We start from the raw sequence: 14,477 nt of genomic DNA, 5'->3' as shown, positions 1-14,477 counted from the left end.
AACTATATTTTAGTCTAAGATCAATCTTTAAAAAATCTCAAGTCAATTCTATTTCAAGTTCTACATCTCCAAATAAAGTTGAAACATCACAGCAATATTCTAGGGGTGGTTTTTGAGGGTCTGAACTCTGTTTGACCCCAACCATGACCAGAACCTTCAGAGGGGTTGTGATCTATATATGAGGGCCTCTCATAACTTTGTATTGTGCTCGCTTTGGCAGCACATATACTAAAATTGGATCGATACAGAGAAGATTAGCATGGCCCCTGCGAAAGGATGACACGCAAATCCGTGAAGCGCTCCTTATTTTCCTCACACGTCGAGAAATTGGAACCAAACAGAGAAGATTGGGCGGTAGTGACCCGGGGAGAATAAATGGTCCATTCCCCTCAGTCTAGTCTAAGGAGGAGGGGAAATGCTGGATGAGAGAAGAAGCTCAGTCTACAGTAGAATGACAGGAACATTTGTGAAGCCTTCCTTATTTTGAAATGGGGAGTGAGACAAGGTTGCAGCCTGAGACCAACTTTATTCAACATGTAGACAAATAATTGGCGAGTTAGGCACGGTTGCAGTCTGAGTTCAACTTTATTCAAAGTTTAGAAATGAATTGGGGAGTGAGACAAGGTTGCACTCCGAGTCCAACTTTATTCAATATCTACAAATGAATTGGAGAGAGACTTGGGTTCAATTTTAGTCCAGTTGTATTAAACACAACAAACTTGAATGTCACAACATTTTAAACAGACATCAAAGTCAGACTCAGACTCTCTCTCCCTCTACTAATTGGGGAGTTAGTTATAAGTATCCTTGGCCAGGCCATGTTGCAGAAAACGGGGGAAGGGTGGGAAGTGGTCGGGGCAGAGGAACAAACACTTGGGGAGGAGCAACTAAAAGCAGCAGGTGAGGGAGGGGTTACAGACCAAGAGTCCTGAATCATTAAAGGCTTTGTTTTTAAACTATATTTTAGTCTAAGATCAATCTTTAAAAAATCTCAAGTCAATTCTATTTCAAGTTCTACATCTCCAAATAAAGTTGAAACATCACAGCAATATTCTAGGGGTGGTTTTTGAGGGTCTGAACTCTGTTTGACCCCAACCATGACCAGAACCTTCAGAGGGGTTGTGATCTATATATGAGGGCCTCTCATAACTTTGTATTGTGCTCGCTTTGGCAGCACATATACTAAAATTGGATCGATACAGAGAAGATTAGCATGGCCCCTGCGAAAGGATGACACGCAAATCCGTGAAGCGCTCCTTATTTTCCTCACACGTCGAGAAATTGGAACCAAACAGAGAAGATTGGGCGGTAGTGACCCGGGGAGAATAAATGGTCCATTCCCCTCAGTCTAGTCTAAGGAGGAGGGGAAATGCTGGATGAGAGAAGAAGCTCAGTCTACAGTAGAATGACAGGAACATTTGTGAAGCCTTCCTTATTTTGAAATGGGGAGTGAGACAAGGTTGCAGCCTGAGACCAACTTTATTCAACATGTAGACAAATAATTGGCGAGTTAGGCACGGTTGCAGTCTGAGTTCAACTTTATTCAAAGTTTAGAAATGAATTGGGGAGTGAGACAAGGTTGCACTCCGAGTCCAACTTTATTCAATATCTACAAATGAATTGGAGAGAGACTTGGGTTCAATTTTAGTCCAGTTGTATTAAACACAACAAACTTGAATGTCACAACATTTTAAACAGACATCAAAGTCAGACTCAGACTCTCTCTCCCTCTACTAATTGGGGAGTTAGTTATAAGTATCCTTGGCCAGGCCATGTTGCAGAAAACGGGGGAAGGGTGGGAAGTGGTCGGGGCAGGGGAACAAAGACTTGGGGAGGAGCAACTAAAAGCAGCAGGTGAGGGAGGGGTTACAGACCAAGAGTCCTGAATCATTAAAGGCTTTGTTTTTAAACTATATTTTAGTCTAAGATCAATCTTTAAAAAATCTCAAGTCAATTCTATTTCAAGTTCTACATCTCCAAATAAAGTTGAAACATCACAGCAATATTCTAGGGGTGGTTTTTGAGGGTCTGAACTCTGTTTGACCCCAACCATGACCAGAACCTTCAGAGGGGTTGTGATCTATATATGAGGGCCTCTCATAACTTTGTATTGTGCTCGCTTTGGCAGCACATATACTAAAATTGGATCGATACAGAGAAGATTAGCATGGCCCCTGCGAAAGGATGACACGCAAATCCGTGAAGCGCTCCTTATTTTCCTCACACGTCGAGAAATTGGAACCAAACAGAGAAGATTGGGCGGTAGTGACCCGGGGAGAATAAATGGTCCATTCCCCTCAGTCTAGTCTAAGGAGGAGGGGAAATGCTGGATGAGAGAAGAAGCTCAGTCTACAGTAGAATGACAGGAACATTTGTGAAGCCTTCCTTATTTTGAAATGGGGAGTGAGACAAGGTTGCAGCCTGAGACCAACTTTATTCAACATGTAGACAAATAATTGGCGAGTTAGGCACGGTTGCAGTCTGAGTTCAACTTTATTCAAAGTTTAGAAATGAATTGGGGAGTGAGACAAGGTTGCACTCCGAGTCCAACTTTATTCAATATCTACAAATGAATTGGAGAGAGACTTGGGTTCAATTTTAGTCCAGTTGTATTAAACACAACAAACTTGAATGTCACAACATTTTAAACAGACATCAAAGTCAGACTCAGACTCTCTCTCCCTCTACTAATTGGGGAGTTAGTTATAAGTATCCTTGGCCAGGCCATGTTGCAGAAAACGGGGGAAGGGTGGGAAGTGGTCGGGGCAGGGGAACAAAGACTTGGGGAGGAGCAACTAAAAGCAGCAGGTGAGGGAGGGGTTACAGACCAAGAGTCCTGAATCATTAAAGGCTTTGTTTTTAAACTATATTTTAGTCTAAGATCAATCTTTAAAAAATCTCAAGTCAATTCTATTTCAAGTTCTACATCTCCAAATAAAGTTGAAACATCACAGCAATATTCTAGGGGTGGTTTTTGAGGGTCTGAACTCTGTTTGACCCCAACCATGACCAGAACCTTCAGAGGGGTTGTGATCTATATATGAGGGCCTCTCATAACTTTGTATTGTGCTCGCTTTGGCAGCACATATACTAAAATTGGATCGATACAGAGAAGATTAGCATGGCCCCTGCGAAAGGATGACACGCAAATCCGTGAAGCGCTCCTTATTTTCCTCACACGTCGAGAAATTGGAACCAAACAGAGAAGATTGGGCGGTAGTGACCCGGGGAGAATAAATGGTCCATTCCCCTCAGTCTAGTCTAAGGAGGAGGGGAAATGCTGGATGAGAGAAGAAGCTCAGTCTACAGTAGAATGACAGGAACATTTGTGAAGCCTTCCTTATTTTGAAATGGGGAGTGAGACAAGGTTGCAGCCTGAGACCAACTTTATTCAACATGTAGACAAATAATTGGCGAGTTAGGCACGGTTGCAGTCTGAGTTCAACTTTATTCAAAGTTTAGAAATGAATTGGGGAGTGAGACAAGGTTGCACTCCGAGTCCAACTTTATTCAATATCTACAAATGAATTGGAGAGAGACTTGGGTTCAATTTTAGTCCAGTTGTATTAAACACAACAAACTTGAATGTCACAACATTTTAAACAGACATCAAAGTCAGACTCAGACTCTCTCTCCCTCTACTAATTGGGGAGTTAGTTATAAGTATCCTTGGCCAGGCCATGTTGCAGAAAACGGGGGAAGGGTGGGAAGTGGTCGGGGCAGGGGAACAAAGACTTGGGGAGGAGCAACTAAAAGCAGCAGGTGAGGGAGGGGTTACAGACCAAGAGTCCTGAATCATTAAAGGCTTTGTTTTTAAACTATATTTTAGTCTAAGATCAATCTTTAAAAAATCTCAAGTCAATTCTATTTCAAGTTCTACATCTCCAAATAAAGTTGAAACATCACAGCAATATTCTAGGGGTGGTTTTTGAGGGTCTGAACTCTGTTTGACCCCAACCATGACCAGAACCTTCAGAGGGGTTGTGATCTATATATGAGGGCCTCTCATAACTTTGTATTGTGCTCGCTTTGGCAGCACATATACTAAAATTGGATCGATACAGAGAAGATTAGCATGGCCCCTGCGAAAGGATGACACGCAAATCCGTGAAGCGCTCCTTATTTTCCTCACACGTCGAGAAATTGGAACCAAACAGAGAAGATTGGGCGGTAGTGACCCGGGGAGAATAAATGGTCCATTCCCCTCAGTCTAGTCTAAGGAGGAGGGGAAATGCTGGATGAGAGAAGAAGCTCAGTCTACAGTAGAATGACAGGAACATTTGTGAAGCCTTCCTTATTTTGAAATGGGGAGTGAGACAAGGTTGCAGCCTGAGACCAACTTTATTCAACATGTAGACAAATAATTGGCGAGTTAGGCACGGTTGCAGTCTGAGTTCAACTTTATTCAAAGTTTAGAAATGAATTGGGGAGTGAGACAAGGTTGCACTCCGAGTCCAACTTTATTCAATATCTACAAATGAATTGGAGAGAGACTTGGGTTCAATTTTAGTCCAGTTGTATTAAACACAACAAACTTGAATGTCACAACATTTTAAACAGACATCAAAGTCAGACTCAGACTCTCTCTCCCTCTACTAATTGGGGAGTTAGTTATAAGTATCCTTGGCCAGGCCATGTTGCAGAAAACGGGGGAAGGGTGGGAAGTGGTCGGGGCAGGGGAACAAAGACTTGGGGAGGAGCAACTAAAAGCAGCAGGTGAGGGAGGGGTTACAGACCAAGAGTCCTGAATCATTAAAGGCTTTGTTTTTAAACTATATTTTAGTCTAAGATCAATCTTTAAAAAATCTCAAGTCAATTCTATTTCAAGTTCTACATCTCCAAATAAAGTTGAAACATCACAGCAATATTCTAGGGGTGGTTTTTGAGGGTCTGAACTCTGTTTGACCCCAACCATGACCAGAACCTTCAGAGGGGTTGTGATCTATATATGAGGGCCTCTCATAACTTTGTATTGTGCTCGCTTTGGCAGCACATATACTAAAATTGGATCGATACAGAGAAGATTAGCATGGCCCCTGCGAAAGGATGACACGCAAATCCGTGAAGCGCTCCTTATTTTCCTCACACGTCGAGAAATTGGAACCAAACAGAGAAGATTGGGCGGTAGTGACCCGGGGAGAATAAATGGTCCATTCCCCTCAGTCTAGTCTAAGGAGGAGGGGAAATGCTGGATGAGAGAAGAAGCTCAGTCTACAGTAGAATGACAGGAACATTTGTGAAGCCTTCCTTATTTTGAAATGGGGAGTGAGACAAGGTTGCAGCCTGAGACCAACTTTATTCAACATGTAGACAAATAATTGGCGAGTTAGGCACGGTTGCAGTCTGAGTTCAACTTTATTCAAAGTTTAGAAATGAATTGGGGAGTGAGACAAGGTTGCACTCCGAGTCCAACTTTATTCAATATCTACAAATGAATTGGAGAGAGACTTGGGTTCAATTTTAGTCCAGTTGTATTAAACACAACAAACTTGAATGTCACAACATTTTAAACAGACATCAAAGTCAGACTCAGACTCTCTCTCCCTCTACTAATTGGGGAGTTAGTTATAAGTATCCTTGGCCAGGCCATGTTGCAGAAAACGGGGGAAGGGTGGGAAGTGGTCGGGGCAGGGGAACAAAGACTTGGGGAGGAGCAACTAAAAGCAGCAGGTGAGGGAGGGGTTACAGACCAAGAGTCCTGAATCATTAAAGGCTTTGTTTTTAAACTATATTTTAGTCTAAGATCAATCTTTAAAAAATCTCAAGTCAATTCTATTTCAAGTTCTACATCTCCAAATAAAGTTGAAACATCACAGCAATATTCTAGGGGTGGTTTTTGAGGGTCTGAACTCTGTTTGACCCCAACCATGACCAGAACCTTCAGAGGGGTTGTGATCTATATATGAGGGCCTCTCATAACTTTGTATTGTGCTCGCTTTGGCAGCACATATACTAAAATTGGATCGATACAGAGAAGATTAGCATGGCCCCTGCGAAAGGATGACACGCAAATCCGTGAAGCGCTCCTTATTTTCCTCACACGTCGAGAAATTGGAACCAAACAGAGAAGATTGGGCGGTAGTGACCCGGGGAGAATAAATGGTCCATTCCCCTCAGTCTAGTCTAAGGAGGAGGGGAAATGCTGGATGAGAGAAGAAGCTCAGTCTACAGTAGAATGACAGGAACATTTGTGAAGCCTTCCTTATTTTGAAATGGGGAGTGAGACAAGGTTGCAGCCTGAGACCAACTTTATTCAACATGTAGACAAATAATTGGCGAGTTAGGCACGGTTGCAGTCTGAGTTCAACTTTATTCAAAGTTTAGAAATGAATTGGGGAGTGAGACAAGGTTGCACTCCGAGTCCAACTTTATTCAATATCTACAAATGAATTGGAGAGAGACTTGGGTTCAATTTTAGTCCAGTTGTATTAAACACAACAAACTTGAATGTCACAACATTTTAAACAGACATCAAAGTCAGACTCAGACTCTCTCTCCCTCTACTAATTGGGGAGTTAGTTATAAGTATCCTTGGCCAGGCCATGTTGCAGAAAACGGGGGAAGGGTGGGAAGTGGTCGGGGCAGGGGAACAAAGACTTGGGGAGGAGCAACTAAAAGCAGCAGGTGAGGGAGGGGTTACAGACCAAGAGTCCTGAATCATTAAAGGCTTTGTTTTTAAACTATATTTTAGTCTAAGATCAATCTTTAAAAAATCTCAAGTCAATTCTATTTCAAGTTCTACATCTCCAAATAAAGTTGAAACATCACAGCAATATTCTAGGGGTGGTTTTTGAGGGTCTGAACTCTGTTTGACCCCAACCATGACCAGAACCTTCAGAGGGGTTGTGATCTATATATGAGGGCCTCTCATAACTTTGTATTGTGCTCGCTTTGGCAGCACATATACTAAAATTGGATCGATACAGAGAAGATTAGCATGGCCCCTGCGAAAGGATGACACGCAAATCCGTGAAGCGCTCCTTATTTTCCTCACACGTCGAGAAATTGGAACCAAACAGAGAAGATTGGGCGGTAGTGACCCGGGGAGAATAAATGGTCCATTCCCCTCAGTCTAGTCTAAGGAGGAGGGGAAATGCTGGATGAGAGAAGAAGCTCAGTCTACAGTAGAATGACAGGAACATTTGTGAAGCCTTCCTTATTTTGAAATGGGGAGTGAGACAAGGTTGCAGCCTGAGACCAACTTTATTCAACATGTAGACAAATAATTGGCGAGTTAGGCACGGTTGCAGTCTGAGTTCAACTTTATTCAAAGTTTAGAAATGAATTGGGGAGTGAGACAAGGTTGCACTCCGAGTCCAACTTTATTCAATATCTACAAATGAATTGGAGAGAGACTTGGGTTCAATTTTAGTCCAGTTGTATTAAACACAACAAACTTGAATGTCACAACATTTTAAACAGACATCAAAGTCAGACTCAGACTCTCTCTCCCTCTACTAATTGGGGAGTTAGTTATAAGTATCCTTGGCCAGGCCATGTTGCAGAAAACGGGGGAAGGGTGGGAAGTGGTCGGGGCAGGGGAACAAAGACTTGGGGAGGAGCAACTAAAAGCAGCAGGTGAGGGAGGGGTTACAGACCAAGAGTCCTGAATCATTAAAGGCTTTGTTTTTAAACTATATTTTAGTCTAAGATCAATCTTTAAAAAATCTCAAGTCAATTCTATTTCAAGTTCTACATCTCCAAATAAAGTTGAAACATCACAGCAATATTCTAGGGGTGGTTTTTGAGGGTCTGAACTCTGTTTGACCCCAACCATGACCAGAACCTTCAGAGGGGTTGTGATCTATATATGAGGGCCTCTCATAACTTTGTATTGTGCTCGCTTTGGCAGCACATATACTAAAATTGGATCGATACAGAGAAGATTAGCATGGCCCCTGCGAAAGGATGACACGCAAATCCGTGAAGCGCTCCTTATTTTCCTCACACGTCGAGAAATTGGAACCAAACAGAGAAGATTGGGCGGTAGTGACCCGGGGAGAATAAATGGTCCATTCCCCTCAGTCTAGTCTAAGGAGGAGGGGAAATGCTGGATGAGAGAAGAAGCTCAGTCTACAGTAGAATGACAGGAACATTTGTGAAGCCTTCCTTATTTTGAAATGGGGAGTGAGACAAGGTTGCAGCCTGAGACCAACTTTATTCAACATGTAGACAAATAATTGGCGAGTTAGGCACGGTTGCAGTCTGAGTTCAACTTTATTCAAAGTTTAGAAATGAATTGGGGAGTGAGACAAGGTTGCACTCCGAGTCCAACTTTATTCAATATCTACAAATGAATTGGAGAGAGACTTGGGTTCAATTTTAGTCCAGTTGTATTAAACACAACAAACTTGAATGTCACAACATTTTAAACAGACATCAAAGTCAGACTCAGACTCTCTCTCCCTCTACTAATTGGGGAGTTAGTTATAAGTATCCTTGGCCAGGCCATGTTGCAGAAAACGGGGGAAGGGTGGGAAGTGGTCGGGGCAGGGGAACAAAGACTTGGGGAGGAGCAACTAAAAGCAGCAGGTGAGGGAGGGGTTACAGACCAAGAGTCCTGAATCATTAAAGGCTTTGTTTTTAAACTATATTTTAGTCTAAGATCAATCTTTAAAAAATCTCAAGTCAATTCTATTTCAAGTTCTACATCTCCAAATAAAGTTGAAACATCACAGCAATATTCTAGGGGTGGTTTTTGAGGGTCTGAACTCTGTTTGACCCCAACCATGACCAGAACCTTCAGAGGGGTTGTGATCTATATATGAGGGCCTCTCATAACTTTGTATTGTGCTCGCTTTGGCAGCACATATACTAAAATTGGATCGATACAGAGAAGATTAGCATGGCCCCTGCGAAAGGATGACACGCAAATCCGTGAAGCGCTCCTTATTTTCCTCACACGTCGAGAAATTGGAACCAAACAGAGAAGATTGGGCGGTAGTGACCCGGGGAGAATAAATGGTCCATTCCCCTCAGTCTAGTCTAAGGAGGAGGGGAAATGCTGGATGAGAGAAGAAGCTCAGTCTACAGTAGAATGACAGGAACATTTGTGAAGCCTTCCTTATTTTGAAATGGGGAGTGAGACAAGGTTGCAGCCTGAGACCAACTTTATTCAACATGTAGACAAATAATTGGCGAGTTAGGCACGGTTGCAGTCTGAGTTCAACTTTATTCAAAGTTTAGAAATGAATTGGGGAGTGAGACAAGGTTGCACTCCGAGTCCAACTTTATTCAATATCTACAAATGAATTGGAGAGAGACTTGGGTTCAATTTTAGTCCAGTTGTATTAAACACAACAAACTTGAATGTCACAACATTTTAAACAGACATCAAAGTCAGACTCAGACTCTCTCTCCCTCTACTAATTGGGGAGTTAGTTATAAGTATCCTTGGCCAGGCCATGTTGCAGAAAACGGGGGAAGGGTGGGAAGTGGTCGGGGCAGAGGAACAAACACTTGGGGAGGAGCAACTAAAAGCAGCAGGTGAGGGAGGGGTTACAGACCAAGAGTCCTGAATCATTAAAGGCTTTGTTTTTAAACTATATTTTAGTCTAAGATCAATCTTTAAAAAATCTCAAGTCAATTCTATTTCAAGTTCTACATCTCCAAATAAAGTTGAAACATCACAGCAATATTCTAGGGGTGGTTTTTGAGGGTCTGAACTCTGTTTGACCCCAACCATGACCAGAACCTTCAGAGGGGTTGTGATCTATATATGAGGGCCTCTCATAACTTTGTATTGTGCTCGCTTTGGCAGCACATATACTAAAATTGGATCGATACAGAGAAGATTAGCATGGCCCCTGCGAAAGGATGACACGCAAATCCGTGAAGCGCTCCTTATTTTCCTCACACGTCGAGAAATTGGAACCAAACAGAGAAGATTGGGCGGTAGTGACCCGGGGAGAATAAATGGTCCATTCCCCTCAGTCTAGTCTAAGGAGGAGGGGAAATGCTGGATGAGAGAAGAAGCTCAGTCTACAGTAGAATGACAGGAACATTTGTGAAGCCTTCCTTATTTTGAAATGGGGAGTGAGACAAGGTTGCAGCCTGAGACCAACTTTATTCAACATGTAGACAAATAATTGGCGAGTTAGGCACGGTTGCAGTCTGAGTTCAACTTTATTCAAAGTTTAGAAATGAATTGGGGAGTGAGACAAGGTTGCACTCCGAGTCCAACTTTATTCAATATCTACAAATGAATTGGAGAGAGACTTGGGTTCAATTTTAGTCCAGTTGTATTAAACACAACAAACTTGAATGTCACAACATTTTAAACAGACATCAAAGTCAGACTCAGACTCTCTCTCCCTCTACTAATTGGGGAGTTAGTTATAAGTATCCTTGGCCAGGCCATGTTGCAGAAAACGGGGGAAGGGTGGGAAGTGGTCGGGGCAGAGGAACAAACACTTGGGGAGGAGCAACTAAAAGCAGCAGGTGAGGGAGGGGTTACAGACCAAGAGTCCTGAATCATTAAAGGCTTTGTTTTTAAACTATATTTTAGTCTAAGATCAATCTTTAAAAAATCTCAAGTCAATTCTATTTCAAGTTCTACATCTCCAAATAAAGTTGAAACATCACAGCAATATTCTAGGGGTGGTTTTTGAGGGTCTGAACTCTGTTTGACCCCAACCATGACCAGAACCTTCAGAGGGGTTGTGATCTATATATGAGGGCCTCTCATAACTTTGTATTGTGCTCGCTTTGGCAGCACATATACTAAAATTGGATCGATACAGAGAAGATTAGCATGGCCCCTGCGAAAGGATGACACGCAAATCCGTGAAGCGCTCCTTATTTTCCTCACACGTCGAGAAATTGGAACCAAACAGAGAAGATTGGGCGGTAGTGACCCGGGGAGAATAAATGGTCCATTCCCCTCAGTCTAGTCTAAGGAGGAGGGGAAATGCTGGATGAGAGAAGAAGCTCAGTCTACAGTAGAATGACAGGAACATTTGTGAAGCCTTCCTTATTTTGAAATGGGGAGTGAGACAAGGTTGCAGCCTGAGACCAACTTTATTCAACATGTAGACAAATAATTGGCGAGTTAGGCACGGTTGCAGTCTGAGTTCAACTTTATTCAAAGTTTAGAAATGAATTGGGGAGTGAGACAAGGTTGCACTCCGAGTCCAACTTTATTCAATATCTACAAATGAATTGGAGAGAGACTTGGGTTCAATTTTAGTCCAGTTGTATTAAACACAACAAACTTGAATGTCACAACATTTTAAACAGACATCAAAGTCAGACTCAGACTCTCTCTCCCTCTACTAATTGGGGAGTTAGTTATAAGTATCCTTGGCCAGGCCATGTTGCAGAAAACGGGGGAAGGGTGGGAAGTGGTCGGGGCAGAGGAACAAACACTTGGGGAGGAGCAACTAAAAGCAGCAGGTGAGGGAGGGGTTACAGACCAAGAGTCCTGAATCATTAAAGGCTTTGTTTTTAAACTATATTTTAGTCTAAGATCAATCTTTAAAAAATCTCAAGTCAATTCTATTTCAAGTTCTACATCTCCAAATAAAGTTGAAACATCACAGCAATATTCTAGGGGTGGTTTTTGAGGGTCTGAACTCTGTTTGACCCCAACCATGACCAGAACCTTCAGAGGGGTTGTGATCTATATATGAGGGCCTCTCATAACTTTGTATTGTGCTCGCTTTGGCAGCACATATACTAAAATTGGATCGATACAGAGAAGATTAGCATGGCCCCTGCGAAAGGATGACACGCAAATCCGTGAAGCGCTCCTTATTTTCCTCACACGTCGAGAAATTGGAACCAAACAGAGAAGATTGGGCGGTAGTGACCCGGGGAGAATAAATGGTCCATTCCCCTCAGTCTAGTCTAAGGAGGAGGGGAAATGCTGGATGAGAGAAGAAGCTCAGTCTACAGTAGAATGACAGGAACATTTGTGAAGCCTTCCTTATTTTGAAATGGGGAGTGAGACAAGGTTGCAGCCTGAGACCAACTTTATTCAACATGTAGACAAATAATTGGCGAGTTAGGCACGGTTGCAGTCTGAGTTCAACTTTATTCAAAGTTTAGAAATGAATTGGGGAGTGAGACAAGGTTGCACTCCGAGTCCAACTTTATTCAATATCTACAAATGAATTGGAGAGAGACTTGGGTTCAATTTTAGTCCAGTTGTATTAAACACAACAAACTTGAATGTCACAACATTTTAAACAGACATCAAAGTCAGACTCAGACTCTCTCTCCCTCTACTAATTGGGGAGTTAGTTATAAGTATCCTTGGCCAGGCCATGTTGCAGAAAACGGGGGAAGGGTGGGAAGTGGTCGGGGCAGGGGAACAAAGACTTGGGGAGGAGCAACTAAAAGCAGCAGGTGAGGGAGGGGTTACAGACCAAGAGTCCTGAATCATTAAAGGCTTTGTTTTTAAACTATATTTTAGTCTAAGATCAATCTTTAAAAAATCTCAAGTCAATTCTATTTCAAGTTCTACATCTCCAAATAAAGTTGAAACATCACAGCAATATTCTAGGGGTGGTTTTTGAGGGTCTGAACTCTGTTTGACCCCAACCATGACCAGAACCTTCAGAGGGGTTGTGATCTATATATGAGGGCCTCTCATAACTTTGTATTGTGCTCGCTTTGGCAGCACATATACTAAAATTGGATCGATACAGAGAAGATTAGCATGGCCCCTGCGAAAGGATGACACGCAAATCCGTGAAGCGCTCCTTATTTTCCTCACACGTCGAGAAATTGGAACCAAACAGAGAAGATTGGGCGGTAGTGACCCGGGGAGAATAAATGGTCCATTCCCCTCAGTCTAGTCTAAGGAGGAGGGGAAATGCTGGATGAGAGAAGAAGCTCAGTCTACAGTAGAATGACAGGAACATTTGTGAAGCCTTCCTTATTTTGAAATGGGGAGTGAGACAAGGTTGCAGCCTGAGACCAACTTTATTCAACATGTAGACAAATAATTGGCGAGTTAGGCACGGTTGCAGTCTGAGTTCAACTTTATTCAAAGTTTAGAAATGAATTGGGGAGTGAGACAAGGTTGCACTCCGAGTCCAACTTTATTCAATATCTACAAATGAATTGGAGAGAGACTTGGGTTCAATTTTAGTCCAGTTGTATTAAACACAACAAACTTGAATGTCACAACATTTTAAACAGACATCAAAGTCAGACTCAGACTCTCTCTCCCTCTACTAATTGGGGAGTTAGTTATAAGTATCCTTGGCCAGGCCATGTTGCAGAAAACGGGGGAAGGGTGGGAAGTGGTCGGGGCAGGGGACAAAGACTTGGGGAGGAGCAACTAAAAGCAGCAGGTGAGGGAGGGGTTACAGACCAAGAGTCCTGAATCATTAAAGGCTTTGTTTTTAAACTATATTTTAGTCTAAGATCAATCTTTAAAAAATCTCAAGTCAATTCTATTTCAAGTTCTACATCTCCAAATAAAGTTGAAACATCACAGCAATATTCTAGGGGTGGTTTTTGAGGGTCTGAACTCTGTTTGACCCCAACCATGACCAGAACCTTCAGAGGGGTTGTGATCTATATATGAGGGCCTCTCATAACTTTGTATTGTGCTCGCTTTGGCAGCAACATATACTAAATTGGATCGATACAGAGAAGATTAGCATGGCCCCTGCGAAAGGATGACACGCAAATCCGTGAAGCGCTCCTTATTTCCTCACACGTCGAGAAATTGGAACCAAACAGAGAAGATTGGGGCGGTAGTGACCCGGGGAGAATAAATGGTCCATTCCCCTCAGTCTAGTCTAAGGAGGAGGGGAAATGCTGGATGAGAGAAAGAAGCTCAGTCTACAGTAGAATGACAGGAACATTTGTGAAGCCTTCCTTATTTTGAAATGGGGAGTGAGACAAGGTTGCAGCCTGAGACCAACTTTATTCAACATGTAGACAAATAATTGGCGAGTTAGGCACGGTTGCAGTCTGAGTTCAACTTTATTCAAAGTTTAGAAATGAATTGGGGAGTGAGACAAGGTTGCACTCCGAGTCCAACTTTATTCAATATCTACAAATGAATTGGAGAGAGACTTGGGTTCAATTTTAGTCTCAGTTGTATTAAACACAACAAACTTGAATGTCACAACATTTTAAACAGACATTCAAAGTCAGACTCAGACTCTCTCTCCCTCTACTAATTGGGGAGTTAGTTATAAGTATCCTTGGCCAGGCCATGTTGCAGAAAACGGGGGAAGGTGGGAAGTGGTCGGGGCAGGGAACAAAGACTTGGGGAGGAGCAACTAAAAGCAGCAGGTGAGGGAGGGGTTACAGACCAAGAGTCCTGAATCATTAAGGCTTTGTTTTTAAACTATATTTTAGTCTAAGATCAATCTTTAAAAATCTCAAGTCAATTCTATTTCAAGTTCTACATCTCCAAATAAAGTTGAAACATCACAGCAATATTCTAGGGGTGGTTTTTTGAGGGTCTGAACTCTGTTTGACCCCAACCATGACCAGAACCCTTCAGAGGGTTG

At 42.5% G+C, this 14,477-nt stretch overlaps 15 non-coding genes across 15 annotated transcripts; all 15 read left to right on the top strand.

Annotated features, from left to right (window-relative positions):
- The first annotated feature begins 204 nt into the window (after positions 1-204).
- LOC116363082 (U6 spliceosomal RNA) lies at positions 205-311 on the top strand. The gene has a single exon (XR_004207824.1). It is a non-coding gene; the product is annotated as a U6 spliceosomal RNA (small nuclear RNA).
- An 847-nt stretch (positions 312-1,158) lies between these two features.
- On the top strand, positions 1,159-1,265 carry LOC116363081 (U6 spliceosomal RNA). Its single transcript, XR_004207823.1, has one exon. It is a non-coding gene; the product is annotated as a U6 spliceosomal RNA (small nuclear RNA).
- Positions 1,266-2,112: 847 nt separating this feature from the next.
- LOC116363080 (U6 spliceosomal RNA) lies at positions 2,113-2,219 on the top strand. Its single transcript, XR_004207822.1, has one exon. It is a non-coding gene; the product is annotated as a U6 spliceosomal RNA (small nuclear RNA).
- An 847-nt stretch (positions 2,220-3,066) lies between these two features.
- On the top strand, positions 3,067-3,173 carry LOC116363079 (U6 spliceosomal RNA). The gene has a single exon (XR_004207821.1). It is a non-coding gene; the product is annotated as a U6 spliceosomal RNA (small nuclear RNA).
- Positions 3,174-4,020: 847 nt separating this feature from the next.
- On the top strand, positions 4,021-4,127 carry LOC116363078 (U6 spliceosomal RNA). Its single transcript, XR_004207820.1, has one exon. It is a non-coding gene; the product is annotated as a U6 spliceosomal RNA (small nuclear RNA).
- An 847-nt stretch (positions 4,128-4,974) lies between these two features.
- LOC116363077 (U6 spliceosomal RNA) lies at positions 4,975-5,081 on the top strand. Its single transcript, XR_004207819.1, has one exon. It is a non-coding gene; the product is annotated as a U6 spliceosomal RNA (small nuclear RNA).
- Positions 5,082-5,928: 847 nt separating this feature from the next.
- LOC116363076 (U6 spliceosomal RNA) lies at positions 5,929-6,035 on the top strand. The gene has a single exon (XR_004207818.1). It is a non-coding gene; the product is annotated as a U6 spliceosomal RNA (small nuclear RNA).
- An 847-nt stretch (positions 6,036-6,882) lies between these two features.
- On the top strand, positions 6,883-6,989 carry LOC116363075 (U6 spliceosomal RNA). Its single transcript, XR_004207817.1, has one exon. It is a non-coding gene; the product is annotated as a U6 spliceosomal RNA (small nuclear RNA).
- An 847-nt stretch (positions 6,990-7,836) lies between these two features.
- LOC116363074 (U6 spliceosomal RNA) lies at positions 7,837-7,943 on the top strand. The gene has a single exon (XR_004207816.1). It is a non-coding gene; the product is annotated as a U6 spliceosomal RNA (small nuclear RNA).
- Positions 7,944-8,790: 847 nt separating this feature from the next.
- On the top strand, positions 8,791-8,897 carry LOC116363093 (U6 spliceosomal RNA). The gene has a single exon (XR_004207835.1). It is a non-coding gene; the product is annotated as a U6 spliceosomal RNA (small nuclear RNA).
- Positions 8,898-9,744: 847 nt separating this feature from the next.
- On the top strand, positions 9,745-9,851 carry LOC116363092 (U6 spliceosomal RNA). The gene has a single exon (XR_004207834.1). It is a non-coding gene; the product is annotated as a U6 spliceosomal RNA (small nuclear RNA).
- An 847-nt stretch (positions 9,852-10,698) lies between these two features.
- On the top strand, positions 10,699-10,805 carry LOC116363091 (U6 spliceosomal RNA). The gene has a single exon (XR_004207833.1). It is a non-coding gene; the product is annotated as a U6 spliceosomal RNA (small nuclear RNA).
- Positions 10,806-11,652: 847 nt separating this feature from the next.
- Positions 11,653-11,759, top strand: LOC116363084 (U6 spliceosomal RNA). Its single transcript, XR_004207826.1, has one exon. It is a non-coding gene; the product is annotated as a U6 spliceosomal RNA (small nuclear RNA).
- An 847-nt stretch (positions 11,760-12,606) lies between these two features.
- Positions 12,607-12,713, top strand: LOC116363073 (U6 spliceosomal RNA). Its single transcript, XR_004207815.1, has one exon. It is a non-coding gene; the product is annotated as a U6 spliceosomal RNA (small nuclear RNA).
- Positions 12,714-13,563: 850 nt separating this feature from the next.
- Positions 13,564-13,666, top strand: LOC116363090 (U6 spliceosomal RNA). Its single transcript, XR_004207832.1, has one exon. It is a non-coding gene; the product is annotated as a U6 spliceosomal RNA (small nuclear RNA).
- Positions 13,667-14,477: the final 811 nt, after the last annotated feature.

This window comes from Oncorhynchus kisutch, unplaced genomic scaffold, assembly GCF_002021735.2.
Source record: "Oncorhynchus kisutch isolate 150728-3 unplaced genomic scaffold, Okis_V2 scaffold912, whole genome shotgun sequence".
NCBI classification, from domain to species: Eukaryota; Metazoa; Chordata; class Actinopteri; order Salmoniformes; family Salmonidae; genus Oncorhynchus; species Oncorhynchus kisutch.
Note: the sequence above shows the minus strand (reverse complement) of the source record. Positions and strands in the feature narration are given on the sequence as shown.